The sequence below is a fragment of the Mus musculus genome, chromosome 13, assembly GCF_000001635.26.
Source record: "Mus musculus strain C57BL/6J chromosome 13, GRCm38.p6 C57BL/6J".
NCBI classification, from domain to species: domain Eukaryota; kingdom Metazoa; phylum Chordata; class Mammalia; order Rodentia; family Muridae; genus Mus; species Mus musculus.
This window is the reverse complement of record NC_000079.6, coordinates 90159175-90165240: the sequence shown is the minus strand read 5'-3', so window position 1 is coordinate 90165240 and position 6066 is coordinate 90159175. Positions and strand designations below refer to the sequence as shown.

The following is a 6066-nucleotide window of genomic DNA, read 5'->3' as shown; positions in this document are numbered from 1 at the left end:
TATTAACAGTTGCCCAAAAGAAATGAGTGTATCTTTTTAGCACAATGATTTAAGGACTGATGAATGGCTAATCTGCTCTGGGATGTGTTTTAAATACAAAGAGAAATTCCCAAGAATTCTTTTCAGGTAGGATGGTGAAAGTCTTCCAGAAACAAATTCTTGGATGCTTGAAGTTGAAGGTGTTGGTATGAAGTTTTACAGAGTATTTTGTAAAGTGAAGCACAAGAATGTACATTAAGTAACAAAAATTCACCATTCCCCAGTAGGTCCCCATTCTTCTACAGTCATCAGTAAAGTTGTATGAGGATCACAACTTCCTACAGTGTGAGTGTGACCTAATAAATACCTTCTTTCCTTTTCATGCTTAATTTCAAAGTAGGTGACAGGGAGCAGATGGAAAAAGAAGCATTAGCACTGAAGCACAAGACAAAGAAAGGAAAGTTACATTTTTCTAATATATGAAAAAAAACTAAGGATGGCTTTGATAATGTTTTCTTTATCAAATATTGTGAATACTGTGTAGTGAGAATATCGAGTCTCACTATGGAAAGATGTGAGCCAAGAAAAGTTGTCATTGTTATTTCCCTAAATGAAAAGTTTTATTCTAACCATTCTTAGTGAATATTTTCATATTCTATACACTTACCATTCAGGCTTATATTATGTATGTTATCTACTTATGGTTATGGAAATTGAGGTATTAGTGGTATCTTTTTATGTGCCTGGAATAGACATTTCAAATGATATATATTTCAAGGCATTTAAAGTTTGTCACAGATCATGTCTTTAATGTACGAAGATGAGATGAGTTATACATTCCCTTTACATAGTTTCCATGTGGTAGTGTTATTTTACCTGACAGATGGAAGCACTTGGCACCCCTTTGGATTCACATGGGAAAATCAGTCTTGAATTATGCATGCTATTCAACATAATCAGGAATGCTTCTTTCCCATAGACTATGATCATCCCATTATTAAGGAACTTGTAAAGCATCAGAAAGTGGCTGGTGTATGATAAGAAGATTGAATGACAGGGCTATAACAGGCAGAAATAGAATGATGTTATTTCAGGAAAAGAGGCATGGATGTACGAGACTGGAGCGTGTCTGAGCATAAAACTCTGATCATACTCATCTGGTGGTTAGGGGGCAGGACTCATTCTTGGTAGTCATCTATTGGCACAAGTATTGATGTTCTTATGAAGGGACAGTGGGCAGGCTCTCTAGATGGGTTTTTTTATGCACTGGGGAAATGACAAGTGGAAACCAAATGGCAAGAAGTTGAGGGAAGGCAAGTGTTGACTACAGCTGGCAAAAATGAGTGTTATTAGATCCAAAATTACTAACGTATGGTGACTGCCAGTCTTCCCATCCTTCTATTACTTTCAACAGTAGTCTAACTTTCCATACCATTTCCAGCCTTTCTCCCCCATCCCAGAAGAATCCTGTCTTGTCAGTTCTATTCTTTAGACACTTGTAGTTCAGAACGAAAAATAAGCAGAGATATCCAACTCCTATTCCACTGTTGCTGCATGGCAACGATCTTCAGCCAACACTCACTCTACACACCAAAAGTCTTTTTTCTAAAAATATGTCACGCAAAACAAAGTTGGAAAATCTGATGCAGAGATTCTAGAAATACTCCCTGGGTAGTATTTCTGGGGATAGATCTGCTCTATTGTAATTTGTACGTAAAAGGAATGTATATTCATTAGATAGTGTGATACGGAACAGTCACAAAAGGCACAGATGACAAGCTGAGAAGACTGCTTTATTAAAGAGGGACTAGGAAGCCTATAAATGACCCTAAATAAGATAGGGATATGGTTCATATTCTTCTTTTGGAAGAATAATCTAGTAACCAATTTAAAATATTAAAACAATGTAACAAAGACTATTGAAAACAGGAGATTGAGCCAGCTGTGGTGGTGCACGCCTTTAATTCCAGCACTCTGGAGGCAGAGGCAGGCGGATTTCTGAGTTCGAGGCCAGCCTGGTCTACAAAGTGAGTTCCAGGACAGCCAGGGCTATACAGAGAAACCTTGTCTTGAAAAAAAAAAACAAAAAAAGAAAGGAAGGAAGGAAGGAAGAAAGAGAGAGAGAGAGAGAGAGAGAGAGAGAGAGAGAGAGAGAAAGAAAGAAAGAAAGAAAGAAAGAAAGAAAGAAAGAAAGAAAGAAAGAAAGAAAGAAAGAGAGAGAGAAAGAAAGAGAAAACAGGAGATTGAAAAGTGGTAGTGAAGATAATAAGGAAGTATAGTACAAATGTGAGTACCGTGATTAGATAAGGAAAGGACAGCCAAATAAATGGCAAGATAGCAAAACACACAAGAGGATTGTGAGAAAGGAGCAAAGAAAAAACAGGGGTGACAAGATGATATTTGAGGCCATTTGGAGCAAAGGGACAAAAGTGCTTTTGGGAGGAGTATGAGTGCTAGGATAAAAGTTAGATGGTAGAAGTGACTGGCACTCATGATGTTCAAGAGGAACACCTGTGTGAGGCATTGTCACAGAGAGCAGGGAGTCTGGGCCTGTACTCCTTGCCTTTCATCACTCTATCTCCAGATCCCAGTGTATTACAGGTGACCAGTAAGAATTGCCAATGAATGGACAGCAATGTAAGTTGTCTAGTGCTGTTTTATTATGCAACATTCCAGTTGTCCCGTGCTTGATTCCTTTCTAAATAAATATATATTATATATGTATTCACTCTCAGACCCATCAAGCTGCCAAGATTCTCAGACAAGTTCAGCGACATGGAAGAAACAGACATCAGCCAAGCAGCCTGAAAGCAGAGGAGACTAGAACTCCCATGAAGAATAAAATTCCTGAAAGAGGCTCAGACCAACTGAGCACCTGGAAAAAAACCTGTTGAGTGGCCTGCAGGCTGTGTAGTGAGCTCCAAGTTCCCAGCTTTGTGAGCTGTCACCCATGTTAGTGTGGGCTTTGAAACTGTCTTTGAGTAATTCTGCTCCTATAAGTAACCCCTCCCCCATATTTCTGACAGAATTCATTGGCTCACCAGGTTGGACTTCAGTGGTATATGTGTTATGGTCTATTGTGGGACCTGTATGTGGGATGAGTAGATGTTTATATATTGTGTCTCTATAGAAGAAGTCTGCCATACAACAGCCAGGTATACATTAGGCAATCAACACACTGTTAATTAATACTTTATTAGCTGCTTCTTTAGTTTAGACACACTGCTCTTCAGAATTCTCTCTCTTTTTATATTATGATTAAACAGGATCACTACCTGAAATATTAATAAAAGAATGAATGTGTATACCAGAAAGGAGCAAGTGACAGTTTTAAACTACAGGCTTGTCCCATTTAATATTTGGTAATTCCTTTTGGTTGATGAATGGCCTACTTGTAGTTACAACTATTAGTATTACCTTTCAACTACAGAGTCTGAAGAAGGACTTTAGGAAATGAGCTGGAAATCATTTGTAAGGTAAATATTTTCCAATTACATGAGTTGGTAGAGCTTTCTCCTTATCAGCTCTAATATTTAACTCACTTTTATACCCAAAAGGAATGCTTAAGGCAAAGCTACAGACATTAGAAGGTTTCTATGGTTCAAACTCTTTGTTCAGTCCTTTCTGCACTGCTGTGCATGTGGAGAGCTTAGCATGAACACTGGCTCCATCTCCCATCTAGGTTAAAAGGGTGAATAACATGTGAGCATTATATGTAATAGACTGTTATTGAGAGAGACTCTTTGGTCACTATGGACCATGTACTGGAGATGTTTCCTATAATCACGGCTTAATTATGAAATACAAAATTTGAACCTTTAGTCTACTATAATGTTCTCCTTTGGGCTGACATGGTTTCACACAAGTTGAGGCAGGACAAATCTTAAAATCAACTTCTGATGTTGAGTATAGAAATGGGAACCAGATATATTTCTTTATCTGTGTTTCAGTTCACATGGTTAAATTGGCAGAACAGTGAAAAGGAAAAGGTTTGCTAATGTAACTTCTGTTTTGTTTTAAAGAAATATTTCAATCCACAAAGGAGTTATGGGTCTTTTTGAAGCATACAGACCATTTTTAAATATACAGAACTCTGGAAGTAATATGATTTTTTTTTTAAAAACAATTATTGCCATTCACATGCAAAAGACTTTAAGGGCTATGTAACAATAGTGAGGCAGAATTAATGGCTCTTAGACTTACTTCAAAATTGTTTTTTACAGAACTTATGGTACATGGGTTCCAGCATAAAAAGCCTAGGACAGATGACAAATTGGATTCAGCCACCTCAGTGTCACAGCATGGCCCTACTCAGTGTCACAGCATGGCCCTACTCAACGTTTCATCCTAAGGCAGAGTTCTTGAAAAAGTTCAGACAATGATTGATATTGTGAAGGTAATAACAACATAGTCACGTTTGGGAGGGGGCTATAAAAGTCCAAGTTGTTATATACCTTGATGCATTTTGTCTTTGCCGTAATAGTAATATCAACTGAGTACACATTATAACTGACTTTGAGCAGCTAATAAAATCAAATCCTAAAAACAGCAAGTTTACCCAGTTTTCACCTGGCTCAGAAGTTTTAGGACTTCGAACATTTGTGTTGTAAGCAGATCTTTTTCTATGGTCTCATAATAAAATTTTTACATCTTTTAAAAATTTTTCTCTGCAAGTTATTGAAAATACAATAGTTTCTCTACGTAATTATGACTGAGAATTTAGATTATAACTGCACAAAATGTTAGAAAAAAAAGCTATTGCCAAACATCAGATTTTAAATACTAGTGTTACATTTAGAATATCAATGTGGTAAGAAATCAGATAGAACAAATTAGTTTGATGGGTTATCTTTATTAATAGATTTTTAAAATTGATTTGTAAATGTGATTTAATCTCTTACATATTTCATTCACAAGCTCCATAATAGTTTGACTTCAGGAATTTTCAGATTTATCAAAATAGGCCCTCTGTTCATTCAGTTGTAGAAAAAATAAATTTCCTAACACAGTCTGCATTAATAATCAAAATTAATAATTTGAAGTGGTATGGTAAAGTACTTTTTAAAATCTACTCTTCTTAGAAAATTGATGGACATTTTAACCTTTTATCTCTGAAAATTCATTTTTAAAAAATTAATCTTTATGTCATCCCAATTTTTATAAGTAAATAGCACGTCTCAGAGTTATAGACATTATCTTTAGGTCTGTAGACCACTTTCAGTTTTTTAATGTTTTTATTAAATATTTTCTTCATTTACATTTCAAATGCTATCCCAAAGTCCCCTATACCCTCCCCCTGCCCTGCCACTTTCAGTTCTTTTTATAGATTGTAAAAAATTATTTCTTTTATTTTTGAGACTATAATTATACCATTTTTCTTTTTCCTTTTCTTTCCCGAAACCCTCCTTTATACTCTTCCTTGCACCCTTTAAAATTCATGGCCTCAGCCAGATAGACCTCGGCCTTAGGCATTATATAATAGCTGTGCAGCTGAATCTTCATGTGGTACTACTAATGACAGGAGCAGGGACTGTTTCTGACTCTGCTGCCTGTCTTTGGATCCTTTCCTCTAACTGGGCTGCCTATTCTAGTCTCAATAGAAGAAGATGAGCCTATCTTACTGTCATTTAATATGACAAGGTAGGTTGATATCCTTGGGAGGCCTCCCTTTCTCTGTGGAGAAAAGAGGAGGGGTAGATAGGCAGGAGCATGGCAGTGAGAGGGAGAGACTTGGAGGAGAGGAGGGAGGTGAAGCTGCCATCAGACTGTAAAGTAAATAAATAACTTAATAACTAATTAAAATCATGGCTTCTTTTTACAAAATTATTACACACACACACACAGAGAAAGAGAGAGAGAAAGAGAGAGAGAGAGAGAGAGAGAGAGAGAGAGAGAGAGATTTAAATACTTAAGTATAACCTGTTCAGTCTCTGTAATGTTACCTGTGTGTATGTTTTTATAGCTGACCATTTGCTATTGGAAAACCATCAAGTGTTTTCTTACCTGGAAAAATAATCTACAATAGAACACCTGCATTAAAGGTTCAAGGAAGATTGCAGAAGAGATAGAGGAACAATTATACAAGCA

The 6066-nt window shown here is 36.5% G+C and overlaps 1 long non-coding RNA gene across 1 annotated transcript; it reads left to right on the top strand.

Moving 5' to 3' along the window:
- The first annotated feature begins 2263 nt into the window (after positions 1 to 2263).
- Positions 2264 to 4495, top strand: Gm41013. The gene is made up of 3 exons (XR_873715.2): positions 2264 to 2616; positions 2715 to 2931; positions 4203 to 4495. It is a non-coding gene; the product is annotated as a predicted gene, 41013 (long non-coding RNA).
- Positions 4496 to 6066: the final 1571 nt, after the last annotated feature.